We start from the raw sequence: 18,718 nt of genomic DNA, 5'->3' as shown, positions 1-18,718 counted from the left end.
TCAAAAGGAATTGTTTTGGGGAAGTTCTGTGGCCGGAATTAGACAAGAAGTCAGACTAGATGATCACAGTGGTCCCTTCTCACCTTGGAATTTATGAATCTATTATGGTGGATGTTGTGGGACGAACACCAAAAAGAACATATGCTGCTGGGTGCTCAAAGACAGAGACGTTTAGACTCCTGGAGGGAGGCGCCACCTAAATGGCTTATTCAGATTTTTTTCATTGAGAATGGTCATCGGTTTTCTCCAAAGGGGAGCAGGAGCATCACCACAGAGAGGATGTGGGAGCTGGACCCTGACCAGATCATGTGTTGATAAGATTAGGGTCTCCCTCGAGATGTACGAAGTGAAAGGGTCACTAAATGCTATATTTATGTTTATGTTTAGCTTGGTTAAATAAAAATATAATGGTTTTCCAAACCCAGAAATCAGAGGAGTAGTATCTCTAGACTTGGAAGAGACCTGCAATGTCCTTGAAATAGAGGAAGGAAAAAAGCCAGGATCACCGAATATTTCCCGGCAAGTGTCCGGAGAGCAATATTAAAGGAGTATAAGGCCAGTAGTACCAAACCTGAGACACTAGTGTTGAATGAGGGAGGGGCAGCTCATGACAAGTGAGAGGATTAATGGAGGAGTTACAAGGTAAAATGCTATGATGTATGTTAGGCAAAAAATCTGACTAGAAAATCAAAAGGGTCTCATCGGCTTTAAAAATGTATGAATCTGTGAAAATGGCATGCTCTTATTTTCATTGTCTATTTGGGCAGCTGATGAAGTGGGTTATAGCCCATGAAAGATTATGCCCAAATAGATTTGTTAGTCTCTAAGGTGCCACAGGGACTCCTCGTTGTTTTTGCTGATACAGACTAACACGGTTACCACTCTGAAACTTATTTTCACTGTAACTCTTCCCAGAGCCAAGGCTGACGTTGGCCATGAAGGAAAGAAATGAAACGGCTGTGTCTGAGTTCATCCTACTGGGATTTTCCAGTCTTGGTGAGAAACTGAAGGTTTTCCTCTTCTTGGTTCTTCTCCTCACCTACCTGATCACAATAACTGGGAACGTGGGCATCATTTTCATCGTGTGGGTGAATCACCGACTCCACCCTCCCATGTACTTTTTCATCACCAATTTGTCCTTCTTGGAAATCTGGTTCACCTGGGTCACAAGCCCTAACATGATGCTGAACTTTCTCTCAATCAGCCGAACCATTTCATTCCACAGCTGCATGGCCCAGTCTTTCTTCTATTTTGCCTTAGGTGCAACAGAGTTAGCCTTCCTAGTGGTCATGTCCTTTGATCGTTATGTTGCCATCTGCCACCCTTTGCAATACACCACCATCATGAAGCAGAGATTCTGCATCCAGTTAGTTCTCGGTACGTGGGTGGGAGGTTTTATGGTTATGAGTTTACGGATGCTCCTCATTTTGAAGTTGAGTTTCTGTGGGCCAAATGTGATCAACCATTTATTCTGTGACAGCACACCCCTTTTCCTACTGTCCTGCACTGACACCAGTGGGGTAGAAGGGTGCATTCTATTTTGATCTCAACTTTAGTGCTGAGCTCATTATGCCTAACTATGTTGTCATATGTGAGCATCTTATTTTCTATTCTCCGAATCCCAACACCCACAGGCAGACAGAAAGCTTTTGTTACCTGTGGCTCCCATCTCACATCTTTGGCAATTGCCTATGGGAGCTGCATTGTGTTGTATGCCAAGCCTTCTGGAAATTCCTCCTTGAACCTCAACAAAGGGGTGGCTCTGCTGAACACCGTACTGTACCCTTTCCTCAACCCTTTTATCTACAGCCTCAGAAACAAGACTGTGAAACTTGCTCTGAGAGAAACCTTTAGGTTGGGTACTGCAAAGTTGCTCCCCGATCTGTGACTTGCTTCCAAACAGATACAAGAAAAGCAACAGAAAGATAATGGAAGGGCATGAATCAATCCACTAATCTGTAGCCCAATTTTGTGTAATACTCCTTCCTTCACGTGTATTTTTTATGAATAAATGTTCAGCCAATTCTATTATTCAAGGAAATAATTAGAATAATTAAACCTTCCTTTAAAGTGCTGAACTGTCACCCACTTGAGAGCAATGTGCAATTATCCAGAGAACAAACACTGCATTGATAGTAGCAGAGCAAGTTTCCTTCAGGCCACACCACTTTCAGCAAGACTCAGGTACCAAATATCTGTTAGGCACTTTTTTCTCTTCGTTCCTATGGTTTCCGAGGACGTCACAGCACCCTTGCATGGTAGGAAAACATTATCTTTAATTTTTATAGCTAAGGAACTTAGCCAATGGTTAGAATAAATGAATTGCCCAAGGTCAGACAAGAAATCTCTGGCCGTGCTAGGATTTAAAGTCAGGTTTCCCGAGTCCAAGTATTGCTCAAAGATCCAGTGGACCAGGACCACAGGATGTATGGGGAAATATTCAATAGCCTCATATCTCTAATGTTAGATTTCAGACCTTCATCATTTCTTTCAGTATCTGTAGAAGGTTAGTCACATTATGGAGATGTCTCAGATACAGAACGAATCTCCAGAGAGAGAGATTCTTCAGCTGCAGTTCCTGCTGGTTAGCAGACATGCCTGGGATGTGAAAGACACTGGATCAACTCCCAGGCCATATAGTGTTTGGAATCTGCATCTCCCATGTTCCAAGACATTATCCAAACCATAGGCCTCTAGGATCAGAGCTGGTTTGTCTCTTGAATTGACTAATAACACTACCCTGAACAGAGAAACACTTTCATAATAAATGTCAAAATGTCTAGGTTTTATTCTGATGCAGAATGGGAACACATTTCCCACCAGCTCCCCTCCCCTGTTTTCAATGCCATTGTACCAGATTAACTAAACGTTTCAGACACTCAACATTTTACATTGTTTTTCTGATTCATCAGTGAGATTCTGTGAGAAAAAAATATTTTCACACTTAAACTTGAAAGATAGAACACAAATAATTAATCCCCAAAAAGGAAGCACTGAAGTAAAAACACCTTAGACTTTGGCTTGGTTTTGCTGCTTAAAATTAAATATCCTCCCTTCACTCCTACAGGACACATTTTGGCTGATGAATCTTGCGGAAATCCTTCTTTCTTGTTCCGGGGGAAAACGTCCCTCTGGTGCCCCACTGCCTCCTAGAATCACACCTGAGCACGGGGGTCAGAATTCACTGACAGACTATAACATCCTGTACTGAGTGAAGCACACAGCTCTGTGAAGCAAATTGCCCCATAGTGATGTTCTTGGGATTGAGATCTGTGCTGTGTTAATAAATCATTCCAGATTCACAAGGGGATTTAGGCATCACACTCAAAATAGGGGAGGAGGAGATAGTGAGGGCCTTCTTATAACAGTACAATCATCAGGCCAAAAAGAGTCAGTAGAAAGTTGGCTTTGTACCTTTTGTGGTTAGGTGAGTATTTAGGCTGTTGTAGACTTAAGTTCAAGTCCCTGCACCAGTGGCTTTTTAATTTGTTATACAAATTTGAACAGCATCAACGAGAAATATTAAGAACACCCCTACCCCCATCAGGCAGTAACCCATTGTCCTGTGGTTACTCAGGAAGGGGAAGACTTAAGTTCAAATCTTTCTTCCAAAGCAGATTTTTAACATGGGTCTGTTATATCCTAGGTGAGTGCTTCTCCCCTGAGCTAAAGGACACTTAAGGAATCTTGCTCTGGTATTTATAACTTGGGTATCTTCTGGTCACCTTATCTAGGCCAAGGTTTCCAAAGCAGCCTAAGAGATGTATGCCCACTAACCCCTTTGAATTAAGGTGTTTTACTCTCTTAGGTTTCTTTGAAAAATCCAGCCCTAGCAACTAGGTATTTTTCACCAGAGAAAAGCAGTCAGGCTTCAGGGAACCCTCTCCCAAATTTCCCCCCCCCCACTCACTGCATTCCCCAAGGCCGCCTTCACCTCCTTCTTTCTTATTGTTTAAATCAAAGGGTTCAGCAAGGGGGTCAAGACTGCATTTAGCCCGGACACCACGTTGTTCAAAGGAACAGCTTCCTTAGATGTTGTGAATCTAGCCCCAAATGTTTTGCATCTAACAAAATGCTTCCTTTGATCCAAACAGGAATTTGTGACAACTTTTTAAATTCTCCACTAATTCCGAACAGGTTCAGATTTGGCCAAACCAATTTTTGCCTCCCCTGATTCTTTGGAACTACCACTGAACTGAACTCCCACCTCCAAACGACTGTGCCTTTTGCTGTCCCTGCGAGTCGCGAGTCAAAGGAGGAAGAAATATGCAAGAAGAATACTGCAACAGTGAAGGAGTTAATTCTCCGGGGCTTCCCCCTTGGGCATGGTTTTCACATTGTGTTCTTCTCAGTCATTTTACTCATGTACATCCTGACCATTGTAGGAAACGGCCTTATTGTGATCATCGTGAGGACCAGTCACAAGCTGCACACTCCAATGTACTTTTTCCTGAGCAACCTCTCATTCCTGGAGAGCTGGTACACCACCGCCATGGTGCCCAAAATGCGAGAGATCTTTGTAGCAGTTGAGACAAAAATTTACATGTACTGATGCCTCATTCAGACTTTCTACCATTTCTTCCTGGGCAGTACGGAGTTCTTCATCCTGGCTGTCATGTCCTTCAACCGCTATTTGGCCATATGCAAACCTTGCTATACGCCACAGTCATGACCAGCAAGACCTGCCTCCAGCTGTCCGTGGGGCTTGTTTCGGGGAATTCCTGTATATATTATTCCAAACTCTTCTGGTCTTCCAGCTGCCCTTATGCGACTCCAATATTAGCAACTATTTCTACTGTGACATTGGGCCGGTCTTAAAAATAGCCTGCACTGATACCTGCCTCATTGAGTTGCTGGGATTCTTGGCTGCGTTCACAGTTATTCTCAGTTCCTTGATGTTCACCATGGTTTCCTACATCTGTATAATATCCACCATCCTCTGCATCCCCTCCGCAACAGGGTTCCAGAAGATATTTTCTACCTGCGCTTCCCATCTGACTGTAGTCTCGATACTCTATGGGGCTGTTCTGTTTATGTACCTGAGGCCCAGTGTGCATTCCTCGTTCAGTCTCAACAAGGTAGTGTCAATGTTAAATGCCATCTTGTGCCCTTGCTGAACCCTTTGATTTACACAATAAGAAAGAAGGAGGTGAAGGCGGCCTTCTGGAATGCGGTGAGCAAAAAAAGGGGTTTCCTGAAGCCTGGCTGCTTTTCTCTGGTGGAAAAAAAACGAGTTGCTAGAGCTTGAATTTTTATAGAAGACTAAGGGAATTAAGCACATTAATTCAAAGGGGTTAGTGTGCATAAATCTCTTACGCTGCTTTGAAAATCCCAACTTACCTGAGGTGACCAAGAGATACCCAAGTTATAAATACCAGAATAAGATTCACTCGCTCTGCAGAGGGCCAGCAAATATTAATCAAACCGATGCATCCTCCTACACAGCCAGTGCTGAGGATTTAAGTGAGACAAAGAACCCTACAGCTCAGCGGGACAGCACAAGGCCTGTATATCACAGTCATCAGCAGGAGTTGAACCCTCAATGCTAAAAGCCTGAACTTTTGCTACTGCCTTAACTGAAGCTGTTATCGTCTTAGGTTGACTAACCACTAGAATGGAATAAACATTAGCGTTGATTGGGAAATTTTCAATTAAACATTTTTTTCCATTGGGGAATGCCAATTCATCAGAACCAAAACATTCTGTGACAACACCTTTGTTCCGATGAAACTTTCCCAGGAAGGTTTCTGACATCAGAAGTTCTCCCAAGCCAATGGCTCATCGGGCTGACTCAGTTAAGGCACATCAGTTTCATAGCTAATGGTACACAGGGGAGTAATGGGGCCAGCATCATGTCAACCAGCCTTTGAATGCCCAAACCAAATGGATCAGGTACCCATTTTGCAGATGGGTAAACCAGACATGGCATTTCATTATGAGATCAAGCGAGACTCAACCCCATGACCTTCAGGACTGCAGTCAAATAGACTCAACGCATGTCCAGGCTGGAATTTCTGAAAGCAAGCTCACACTTTTCAGCTTGGAAAAGAAACAACTAAGGGGGGATATGATTGAGGTCTATAAAATCATGACTGGTGTGGGGAAAGTAAATAAGGAAGTGTTATTTACTCCTCATAACACAAGAACTAGGGGTCACCCAATGAAATTAATAGGCAGCAGGTGTAAAACAAACATAATGAAGTATTTCTTCACACAACGCACAGTCAACCTGTGGAACTCCTTGCCAGAGGATGTTGTGAAGGCCAAGACTATAACAGAGTTCAAAAAAGAACTAGATAAGTTTATGGAGGATAGGTCCATCAATGGTTATTAGCCAAGATGGGCAGGGATGGTGTCCCTAACCTCTGTTTGCCAGAGGCTGGGAGTGGGCGGCAGGGGATGGATCACTTGATGATTCTCTGTTCTGTTCATTCCCTCTGGGGCACTTGGCATTGGCCAGTGTCATACTGGGTTAGAGGGACCTTTGGTCTGACCCAGTATGGCCGTTCTTATGTTCTAATGTTCTTACAGAATAGCCATTAGCCTGGTGATTAGGGTATTTACCTGCGATATGGAAGATCCTGATTCAGATCAGGGACTTGAAGCTGGAGATCCCAAATTCCAGTTGAGTTCCAAAACCACCAGACTATAGAGTCAGTCTTTTTCTCTCTGTCCCAATGAATAGTTGATTATTTACACAAAGTGGAACAGCTCCATCTACGTCAAAGGATTAAGTATTTCGTAGCCCTTGTGCTGGCCCTATACATCAAGGGGAATTTCACCTTTGGAACTCTCTTTACGTTGGTAACTTGGGTGTATTTTTCAATGAAATCACCAGTGTTCCTGTGAGAAAGCTACTGAAACCTTCCTGGTGGCCCCCATGACATTGCTCAGTCAAGATTTTTATTTGCTTATTTGTTTTTAATTGGGGGATGGGGGTAGACTCAAGTCCAAGGTTTGCTCACAGCTTGCTAGACTCATAAGCCCATTGTGCATCTTCTGGTAACTGCACAGCACTCCAGCTATGCTTCCTGGAGGTAGAAGTTGCACTTTCATGGTAATACCCCTCTGGGAAGGTCACTGAGGTTTGAAACAAGGACTATCATCAGCTCTAAACCCAGGCATCTAGTGGGTCACTGTTTTAGCACCCAGCTGTCATAGACTCTGAGGTGATGTCTACACTTAGGGCTGCATGTGGGGTACAGGCATTGCATGTGTAGCGACCTGCGACTGTAAAAGGCAGGCTGTCTCTAGATTTGCCACACCACAATGACAGGCTCCAGCGTGGGGGGAGGCAGCGGGACACGACACTGCTACCAATAGCAGCGTACACGTGGAAGGCACTGCCTGGGTGTGTGGAGAGCCTAGCGTGACCAGATGTCCTGACTTTATAGGGAAAGTCCCGATTTTTGGGTCTTTTTCTTATATAGGCTCCTATTACCCCCCAGCCCTGTCCTGATTTTTCACACTTGCTGTCTAATCACCCTAGGAGAGCCCACGTAGGGTCTATGCTTTGGGAGTGAAGGTATGTGGGGAACTTTCTTCTTCTCTGCCTGCCAAAGCTGGGCCTCACTATCTACACTGCTGCTTACACCTGTGCTAGCTGGGTATGCGGTGTGAGTATGCTGCATGCTGCCGTAAGTGGAAACGTTCACTTCGGCTGAGATTGTCAAAGATGTGAAAGGGGATCTGGATACCCAATTTCTATTAAATTAATCAAATCTCTCTCTCTCTCTCTCTCTCTCTCTCTCTCTCTATCTATCTATCTATCCCCATACACCCCCTCTATCTATCCCCCCCACACACCCTCTCTTTCTCTCTGTTGTACCTGAATTCTTCCCATCTGACTTTAAACAAAATTCTCTTTCTCTTCTCTAATTCCTGCATAACTTGAGATTTTTCACTTTTTCCTCTCTTCTCCAAAACTGTCTCTTCCTATACATAGCCATTGATAGAATACAGAGACATAGTCCATAGTTTGTTAGTCGTTCAATACATGTATAATTGCCTTGTTGGTATTCCCTTGCGCATAATCCTAAATTTCTGAATTATTAAAAAACAATCAAACTATGGGACAAGCCCCTGAATTAAAATAAACCCAAATAAAATGTATCTGTGTCTACTGGATGAGTTTACACTGCACCCTAGTCGGGATGGAATAGAAATAACCTTACGAGATTTTCATATGTCAGAAGTATATGAAGTAGTGCTGCCCTCACACTGAGAGTTTTTGCATGGCTAGAACTAGTTGTCTCTCACTCTCTCTTGCACAGTAATACACAGCCGTGTCTTCCATTCTCAGGCTGCGGAGTTGCAGATACACGGTGCTGATGGGGTTATCTGTTGAGATGGTGACTCTGTTTTTCACAGACTAGGCATAGATAGTGGCACCATCTTCAGGGTCAATTCTTCCAAGCCAAACCAGTCCTTTCCCAGGAGTCTGTCTGATCCAGTGCATATAGTAGTCGGTGAGAGTGAAGCCTGAGGTTTTACAGGATATTTTCACAGACTCGCCGGGCTTCTTAATTTCTGCCCCAGATTGGACCAGCTGAACCTCCGATTGGACACCTGTAGGGAAGGCATATAATGAATACTGGAACAGGAGATTTAGCCCCATTATTCCAGCATCCTCTGAATTCCCCATGTTCTCAAATTACCTGCATAAGCTGCCATTAAACAAAGATAAATTAAAATATGCCTCATATTTGTTATCCTCTGCAGCCAAACCAAACACCGATATTCTGACCGGTAAAAGCAGATGACAGACTTGCTGTTTCGATGTAGTTTTTCTAGAGGGGAAAAGAGGTTGGATTTTTAAACAGGAAGCTCCCCACAGACTTTGCATAAACCCTCATCGCCTTCGAAGCAGGGGTATAAAAGCAGCAAGACACTTGGGCCCAGATTCTGATCTGCCTGTGGTGGAGTCGCTCACCCCTCCAGTGGTGCCTCTGATAACAATGAGTCAGGCTTTTATTTTAGGCACAACCCGGAAAAGATCTGCACTAGGCCAGGGCTCACCCTAGGAGGCGTTGTGCCCAGGGGCAGTGAGTTGTATGGGCCCATGGTGCCTGGGCTCCAGCAATATTCAGGGCCAGGGGGCTTGGCTCCACCAATGTTTGGGGTCGAGTCTCCCTCCTGGCCCTGCCTGCCACCCCTGTGCCTCCCCTGTGTCCCAGAATGTCCCTGCCTCTCCCCTGCAGCTCCACTGCCTCCGCTCTGCAGGCTCCCAGCATCAAGTGTCACCGCAGGGTCCTAGCACCCCCACCCACTAGTGCCAGGGTAGGCTGCCCTTACCCTGCCCTTCCACCTCAGACCCTTCCCTTTTCCGGCGGGACCCTCCACCAGCACAGGGCCCCCTGCCCGCAGTCACCATCCCCCACAAGGGGCAGCCCCATCCCCCACCCCCAGTGAGGCTACAGTGAGGGGCAGCAGCAGGGGAGGAGGCACACATGTGATGGCAGCCCCCCGCCCAGCACCCACCACAGGGGAGGCGAGGGGGCTTCCTGTACCTGAGAGAGGCCCTAGGAGCACGTGCAGTTTGCTTGGAAACGTCCAAGGACACAATGGACCACTCTGATCATCTCGTCTCACCTCCTGTGTAACTAGTAAATGTCGACAAATGTCCTTTTGACCCCACACACGGAAACCAACCAAAAACATTTCCCTCAATACAAACTGAAATTTGCTGAAAGGCAAAGTAAGAAAAACACTGCTTAAGAACTTCCTAGAGTTTATTTTAAAGATATTTCCTTTGCATACATTGACAATTCATGTTTTAACAGTTATAAACCTTTACGTTTTTGAATCTCGACGTCTACTGTCATTCAATAGTGATTCTCACCTTCTCGTTAGCTGACGATTTATAATCTCTCACAACTGTGTAAATATAAATAGATGAAAATGATAAAAAAATACTTAAAATCCAATTTTATTTCAACTGAAAGTTTAAATCTATCTCTATATTTTAAAATGCTTAAAAATAAATACTGATATCCACCATCAATATAATCAAAAAGTAAAAACTGAATTCAGCCAAGCCTATGTATTATACCGGCCACAGATTTTCATCCACTGCTCCTGCATCAGCGCCGCCCAGAGGATTCAGGGGGCCTGGGGCAAAGCAATTTTGTGGGCCCCTTCCATAAAAAAAAGTTGCAATGCTATAGAATGCTATATTCTCGTGGGGGCCCATGCGGGGCCCGGGGCCTGGGGCAAATTGCCCCACTAGCTCCCCCTCTGGGCGGCCCTGTCCTGCATTGAGCCCAGTAACCTGTGTTTAATTAAAACACACCTTCCAGAAAGGCCTCCAGTCTTATCGTGACTTTCACACGTGTGCCGAGATTTCCAGAACTCACAAAGTGAGCGGATGGCCAACTCCTAAGAAGGGGGGGCGAATCCTTTAGGGAAGTTTCAGTTTCGGTTGTGGATTCTGTTTGAGACTCATGACGTGAGTTGATACATAATTTTATATGGGGTAAATCAACCCCTGTCTGCTGCACTGGGGCTGTCTTTGTCTCCCCCCATCTGTGTTTCTCGGGCTGTATTTTCTGGGTAGCCTCAGGGTAGGGCTAAGGGGGATCCTCCAACACACAGAGGAACTAGACACCAGTACAAAGGGAGATTCCCTTCCCCTGCCTCCTCGCTGGGGCGGGGCATCCTCCTCTGGTTTGCCCGGGGGAGTCAGTCCTTCCCCTAGCAGGGTCTGGGGTGTGTCTGTTTCCTCTCTGGGAAGGAGCACAGAGCACAGAGACGCTTATTTCCCTGCTGCCTCTAGCCTGGGAGCAGCTTGTCTCCCCCTCTCTCTCCTCCTTTCTCTCCACAGGGGAGACAACCCTCTCTTTAAAGGGTCGCAGGCAGCCCTTAATTGGATTCAGGTGTTCCTAATTGAGCCAAGGTAACCCCTCCTCAGCTGATCCTAATTGACCTGTGGGAAGCCCTTCTCTGCTGATAGGGAAGAGGACCTTTATCATTCCAGATCAGGGATCGGCAACCTTTGGCATGCAGCTCGCCAGGGTAAGCACCCTGGCAGCCGGGCCGGTTTGTTTACCTGCCGCATCTGCAGGTTCGGCCGATCGCGGCTCCCACTGGCCGCGGATCGCCGCTCCAGGCCAAATGGGGGCTATGGGAAGCGGCAGTCAGCACATCCCTCGTCCTGCGCCACTTCCAGCAGCCCCCATTGGCAGCAAACCGCGGCCACTGGGAGCCGTGATCGGCCAAACCTGTCGACGCAGAAGGTAAACAAACCGCCCTGTCCTGCCACAGGGTGCTTACCTTGGCGAGCCGCATACCAAAGATTGCTGATTCCTGTTCTAGAGCTTACATATCTGCCGTCCCACAACTTCTTGCAGCTGGCCGGCCTGACTTTGTCACTATATATATATATATAAACTACTTACAAAAATATTGAATTGACACTAATTTTCTTTCTTTTTTCTTTTTCTGATAAGAGGTAGACTCTGAGCCAGCATGCTAAGAATGAATGTAGTCATGGCAAAGCAAGAGGGAGGAGGGACTAGCTGCCTCAGATATTTGCCTAGCATTTTGGATAGGTACGTACTCAGCGCGGTTAGCGCATCCCACAACTCGTCCCGCACCATGGCTACAAATTATGTTTAGCACAAGAGCTCAGTCAGAACTAGTGAGGATACATCCCCTCTACCTTGGAATGCAGATGTACAGCTCAAAATGTGGACACACCTTAAATATTCCTTCAGTTTTTCTTTCTTTCATTCATTTAGTCGTGTTCAGTAGAATTTTGTAAAATCTTCCAGGTGAGATGTTTCTCTTTGTGCGATGATATGTTGGCATGTTTCTTGAGTGCAAGGATATTTCAAGGGAAGTGGTGCATACCACATAATTAGGAACAAGTAACATTTGGAGATACGAAGTCTTGAACACATAAGAATGTGAATAGAACAGAACAGAATAGAAATATGGATAGTAGATATCCCTACAGTGCCCTACAATGGCAATAGAGTAGACATGGCCTGGAAGGGCGGCATCATATGTACAGTCTGTGATCCACTGCTGCCCTCCCACTGAGAGTTTTTGCATGGCTATGAATTGGATTCTGCTCACTGTGTGACCAGCACAGTAATACACAGCCGTGTCTTCTGCTCTCGGGCTGCGGAGTTGCAGATACACGGTGCTGATGAAATTATCTGCGGTGATGGAGATTCTGTCTTTAAATGACTGGGAATAGCTGGTAGAGCCATCTTCAGGGTCAATCCATCCTAACCAAAGCAGGCCTTTCCCGGAAGCCTGCCTGACCCAATGCATGTACACAAAAGTGAAAGTGAACCCTGAGGTTTTACAGGATAGCTTCACACACTCGCCGGGCTTCTTCATTTCTGCACCAGATTGGACCAGCTGAACCTCTGACCTTCCTGTAGGAAAGCTAAATAATAAATATTGACAATCCAGATTCATCCCCATTAACCCAGTTTCCTATAAATTCCCCATGTTTTCAGTTTACCGGCATAAGCCGTCATCAAGCAAAGGTAAATTAAAAAATGCCTCATAATTATCCTCTGCCGTGAAGCCAGGCGCTAATATTCTCCACTGTAAAAGGAGGTGACAGGCCTCTTTTTTCAATGTGATTATCACATAGCAGACAAGGGCTTGGCTTTTTAAACAGGAAGCTCCCCGCTGACTTTGCATAAACACTCCAAACCTTCAGAAGCAGGTAGGGATAAAAAGTAGCAAGACACTGGCCCGGATTCTGTTCGGCTTGCTCATGGGGTGGATTCACTCATCCCCTCAGCAGCATCTTTTAGGGCAAAGGGCAGGATCCCTAATTTAGGCAGTGCTTGAAAAGAGGCTTCTACCACAGAGGAATAGCCCCAGAGGTCATTGTGTCTCAGAGATAGGCTTCTTGATCAACATTTTTCACATTTATCCTTCCAAGGTTGTGGCATAAGAAGACTGATCAAACTTCCTTTGGGGTCAGTGGAAGGACTCCCTTTGACTTTACTGGGGGTTGCAGTGGGCTTTTTTCTGCTGAAATATTAGAGCAGTAAATCATTCCCTTCCCTGGCCTGAGCTGGCTCAAATTGAGTTCAAGGGGTATGACATTAAGATTCTTGGTTGCAAGATATTGGAAGCACAAATGGAGTCGTAAGTGAGTTCTCACTCTCTCTTACTGAGTGGCATGCCTGGGGGAGGGGGTACACGTCTCAGAGTCATGGATTATAAGGCTAGAAGAGATCATCTTGTGACCACCTATGTAACACAGGCCGAAGAACCTCACCCAGTAATCTTGGCAGGAAGCCCATCACTTCTTTTTGGTTTAGAGCCGTGTCATTTAGAAAACATCCAGTGCACTTCAAGCGATGGAGAATTTACTCCAGGCCTTTGTAGGTTGTTCCAATGGTTAAGTACACTCACTCTTACAAGTTTGCACTATAATCCTAATCTGAATTTGTCTAGCTTCACCTGGCACTCGCTGGCTCTTGTTAGGCCTTTTTCTATTAGATTAAAAAAGCTATCGACACCAGAAATAGCTTCCCCATCCTGGCAGTTGTAGCCCGTGATGAATTCACCTCTTAACCTTCTCTTGAATAAACTAAATCGATTGAGCTGCTTGAGTCTCTTAATATAAGGCACGTTTTCCAGACACCAGATCATTCTCGAGGATCTTTTCTGAATCCTTTCCATTTTTTCAATGTACTTGTTGAGGTGCGGACACCAGAAGTGGGCACAGTATTGTAGCTGGGGGGGGGGGTCTCATAACATTCAGAATCAGCCATTTAGAAAATAATGGGCAGAGGGATATGTGCCCCCCTGATGGGCCAACCATTCCTCACATTGGTTGGTATATTGTAATGTTCGCTTCTAGAATCACAAGGATTCATTGGAACAATGTAATTACCAACTCAAGCACACATAGGCAGGACTGAACTTCCTGTTAACACACAACTCCCACCGCAACCTCAAATATGACAACATAACAGCATACAAGGCAACAGCTTAACACTAAAATTACTGCACCATTCATTGGTGGAAGTGCTTTCTTGTGCTAAGCACTACAGTATAACTCTTTACCTCAATGGGAATATTTGCAGTATAAAGTACTACTTAGTAAGTAAAAGTGTGGAAGATTCTGACCTTTTAAGCATGAATGTGAGTTTTGATTAAGTGCTATTGAAATATTTGGTTTCTCAGCTAATGCAGTTTTAGGGCTATTAGTTTTGTTTCATTGTTGTTTTTCTCATGTTTTACTACATTTGTGTTTTTTAGCTGAGATTTTCAAAACTACCTAATATATTTGAACACCCAAGTCAATTAAAATGAGTGGGAATCGGTCAGCCACATACCCTAGGCTGCTATGAAATTCTTATCTTTGTTGCACTTGGAAGAGAACAGAGTATTTTAAGATTGACACTTGACAAACCAAGGGATAGATTATGATCTTTGTTTGTTTCACTTCAGCGTCCAATGTCCATTGACTTGAAGTGGGTATTCCTTGAAAATCCCAGGATTAGTATCATTGTACTGCATTAGCAGTTCTATTCTCTTTCACAGACCCGCCCATGGAATGAGGTATTACTCAATCAGAGTATGAGTATCAGAACCCGCTCCTAACAGTTCTGCACATTAGGTATCCTTGACGCCTCCCATGCATGTTCTGTTGATGAAAAGTGTGAAATCTGAGGCATTGTGAACATTTAAAAAGATTGAAATGCAGATCAGTTCTTGAACTACACTGATACTATTTGTTTAAGGACACACAGGTTGTAATAAAACACAACCTAAAGGAAGGATATGGTGGTCAGGGCCGGCTGCTAGCCAAGATCTTGTGAGACAGAGGTACAATTTTCTGTTCCCCCACAGACTTCATGTGTGACTTTGTGCATATCACTTAGCTTCTCTGTCTGTGGAAGGATGACAACACTTCTCTACCTCACAGGCGGCCCAAGAGGTTAAATACATTAAATAGTGTTTAGTGATTTGAGATCTCAGCTGAAAAGTGCTCTTTACCAATTAGGGATTCTTATTAAAGATTTTCTTAGGAAGGAAGTTTGTAGCAGCCTTTCACATCATATGGCTTTATTCTGTTATGTTCTCTCCACATATCTGAATTTCTTCTTGCTCACTTCAATTAAAAAAAAAGGTCTTCAAGTTACTATTGAGATGTTTTGTAGGGTTACATACTCTCCCCAGAGGAGTGGTGGATATCCCCATAACTGGAGATATTTAAAAATGAGGGGACAAAGTCCTGAATGGATCAGTAACTGAAAGGAATGGAATAGAATAGAATAGAATAGAATAGAGATTAGCAGACTGGAATAGAACAGACAGCTATATATGTGATAATCCTGCACTGACCCCTAGTGCTTTTGCTTGAAATGACCTTTTAATTTTGTAGCATAATTAAGGCCTCTGATTCAATGCTACTCTCACACTCAGGACCGGCTCTAGGCACCAGCAAAGCAAGCACGTGCTTGGGGCGGCACATTTCCAGGGGTGGCATTCCGGCCATCCTTTTTTTCAGCCTGAAAGGAGAACCAGGGCCGGGGGCTGGGTTCACTACTGGCCTGGCGTTGCGGCGATGAGCAGGAAGCCGCAGCCCAGCCCTTATCAGCAGGTGGCAGGCGGGGCTGGGCCCTGGGCCCTGCACTCCGGCTCCATGGGCGGTGGGGGGCAGCCGCTGTAGACACCTCCTTCTGCGCCACGCGGCGGGGCAGGGAAACAGCAGCAGCAGTGCGGCCTTCCCTGCCCCATGGCGGGCTACGCTCCCCGCCTGCCCCTGCTGCTGCAGAGGCTGCCGCCACCCTGGGCTCGGGCCGCCCGGCTCCCCCCGAGCGGCGCCCGGTTCCTGCTGCTCTCGGCCGGCTGGTGCGGGGCCCCAGCCGAGCCCAACCCCTTGTGGCTCCTCCACGGTAGCGCCCCGTGCCCTGGGAGCCCAAGAGAAGGAGTGGCCTCCGGAGAAGCGAGGGAGACTCCAAGGTGAAGAGGCTGCTGGCGCGCCCCGAGTGCTGGAGACTGTCAGGTACCTGCCTCTGCCCCATCCCGGCACTGCCTGCCCCCCAGCCCAGTGAGTGTTACCTGCCCCACCAGCCTCAGCGCCCTGCCCCATACTGTCAGCTGTGACACCAGCACCCCTTGGCAAAGGGCCCCCTGTCACCGCAGGCCTGACAAACTCACTGCACCCCACACGTGTCTTACAGGGCACTTACCCACAAAGAGGAACATGGAAGGGAACTACACAAGGCTGGTAACTTGTCAAGAGTGAGAATCTTTGTGAGATGTGTGCATGGGTAATATTGAAGGAATAATGTATTTACCTTAAAAGTCTGCTTCTTTTAACATTACCAGTATCAATGGCTTCTGGTGAGCGCAATTGCTCAAAACTGAAATTACTAAAAAATTATTTGAGGTCCACCATGTCTCAAAATCGTTTGTCAGGAGTCGCATTAATTTCAATGGAAAGTACCATTGCAAAAAATTTAGATTTCACTAAATTATTAAAAGACTACGCAAGTATAAAAAAACCAGAAAAATTAAGTTGATATAAATTCTTTTAATTTATGAGAAACTACGTGCACCGGAAGACACTAATATTTTTCATTACAGTGTATAGTTGAACCCAAATTGTTTGTAACTGTGATTTTGTTAAAATCAAATGAGTGCACTAGTAGGAAATTGTTTTATTTCACTAACTACAAATTCTCTATTTTCATTTTTTAAAAAATTGTAAACAGTCAAAACAAAACAAAAACATTGCAAAGTGCAAACATGTGTAAAAGCCAAAAAAAAAAGGGGAGGGGGGGGAAACGGGCAAAAAATGTTTTGCTTGGGGCGGCAAAAAACCTAGAGCCGGCCCTGCTGGACTAGACAGACCTTTGGTCTGACCCACTATAGCCCTGTGGTGCCCATGTTGATCTTTATTCAACATTAAGAAACCAACACGGTGAGAGCTGAGTTCCAAACAGCTGGATGAAGACGTACAGCGTCTCGCTAATTACCTGCACTGCTTCTCTGGCAGGTTCTGGTGGCTTCTGCAGCAGAAGACAAGGAAAGCCACTAGAGGGCTCCCAGACTATTTATAGGGATAACACCTGGGCAAATCTCTGTGTCTGCGTATGAGCTAGAATTTGTTACAGGTGTCGGCGGAGGTTTGCAGCCCGGGGCTCACACACTTCAGCCGACTCTCCCGAGCTGTCCGAGCTCCGTTGGGTCAGCGGCTGAACTGGAGACTTTTGATACCTTCCAAATGATTAAATGTGTCTTCCTAGCGCTGGCCCTGGCGCCGTGTGAGTCTGTGTCTGTCTCTCTGTGTGTGACTGTTCGCATTTCTCTGTGTGTGTGGCTGTGACGGGGGGCGGCAGAAAAAGCCTTTGCTCTCTGGGCATCACATTCAATGATTACTTTGGACTCTCCCACCCTTGTTTCTAGGTGTGCTTTCCCAGCTGCAGCTGGTGGTCTTTGGCCCTGGGGTGGGCAAAGTCTCCGAGCCCCTCACACTGACCTGTGCTGTCTCCGGGTTCTCCATCAACACTCAGGATTACTATTGGCACTGCCTCCGTCAGCCTCCTAGAAAAGGGCTGGACTCCATGGGATGCGTATATCATTAGGACGGGGATACCGGCTGCGCCCCGTCTGTCCAGGGCCGGATCACCATCTCTGCAGACGCTGCGAAGAACCAGTTCTCCCTGACGCTGAGCTCCCTGACAGCTGCAGACACCGCCACCTATTACTGCGCCAGGGGAGAGACGGTGACTCAGAGACGGGGGGGCTGGGACAAAAAGGGGGCCAGCCACATGCTTCGCCTCCCGGAGAGAAGGCACCTCACTTTTCCCTTGCGGTCCGCCCCCTCCCGCTGTCACTTGAAGGAGACGCTTTGTCAGTGGCCACCAGGAAGGTGGAGAGAAGGAGAGAAAGAGGAAGCACCTGCGCTTGTGAATGGGCAGGAGAGAGACTTTGTTACAGGCGTCCGGCAGTTTTGGAAACCCCAGTCTAGGCCTGAGATTGCAACAGACTCTCCTGTCTGCTGAGCAGCTGAACTGGGGAGCTGAGGTTCTGGGGTCCCCTCTGACAAATGACTGGCTATTTCCTGGCTGCGCTAGCCCTGGCCGTGTGTGTGAGGTTGTGTGTCAGTGGCGCCGGACGTGGACCCGGACCCGGACCCGGACCCGGACCCGGCCGAGTGGATCTGGCCCGGACCCGGCCCAGACCGAGCGGACCCGGCCTGGATGTGGACCCGGCCGAGCGGCTCTGGCCCGGCTCAGCTCGGGCCCTGCGGCGCTGGCCCCAGCCGAGCGGCACCAGCGCGGACCGAGAGGCTCCGGCCCGGCCCTGGCCCAGCGGCTCTGGCCCAGACCCGGACCCGGCCGAGCGGATCCGGCCCGGACCCGCGGATCCTGCCCGGACCCAGGCCCGGACTGAGCGGGCCCGGACTGGACCCAGGCCTGGGCTGAGCGGGCCCGGACCGGACCTGGACCCGGCCCTGGACCCAGCCCGGACCAAGCGGACCCGGCCCAGACCCAAACCCGGCCGAGCGGCTCCAGGCAGCGTAGTAAGGGGGCAGGGAGCAGGTGTTGGAAGAGGGCAGGGGAGTTCGGAGGGTTGTGGGGGGGTGGATAGGGGTCGGGGAGGTCAGAGGGCAGGGAACAGGGGGATTGAATGGGGGCAAGGGTCCTGGGGGGCAGTCAGGAAGGAGCAGGGGTTGGGTTGGGCGGTGGGGGGCAGTCAGGGGCAGGGGTTCCAGGGGCAGTCG

The 18,718-nt window shown here is 47.1% G+C and overlaps 2 pseudogenes; one reads left to right on the top strand and one right to left on the bottom strand.

Annotated features, from left to right (window-relative positions):
- LOC135887575 (zinc finger protein 271-like) overlaps positions 1-18,718 on the bottom strand; it is a 167,661-nt pseudogene that overhangs the window by 57,545 nt on the left and 91,398 nt on the right.
- LOC135888094 (olfactory receptor 6M1-like) lies at positions 936-1,888 on the top strand (annotated as a pseudogene).

Source organism: Emys orbicularis, chromosome 13, assembly GCF_028017835.1.
Source record: "Emys orbicularis isolate rEmyOrb1 chromosome 13, rEmyOrb1.hap1, whole genome shotgun sequence".
Taxonomy (NCBI): domain Eukaryota; kingdom Metazoa; phylum Chordata; order Testudines; family Emydidae; genus Emys; species Emys orbicularis.
This window is presented reverse-complemented; position numbering and strand designations above follow the sequence as displayed.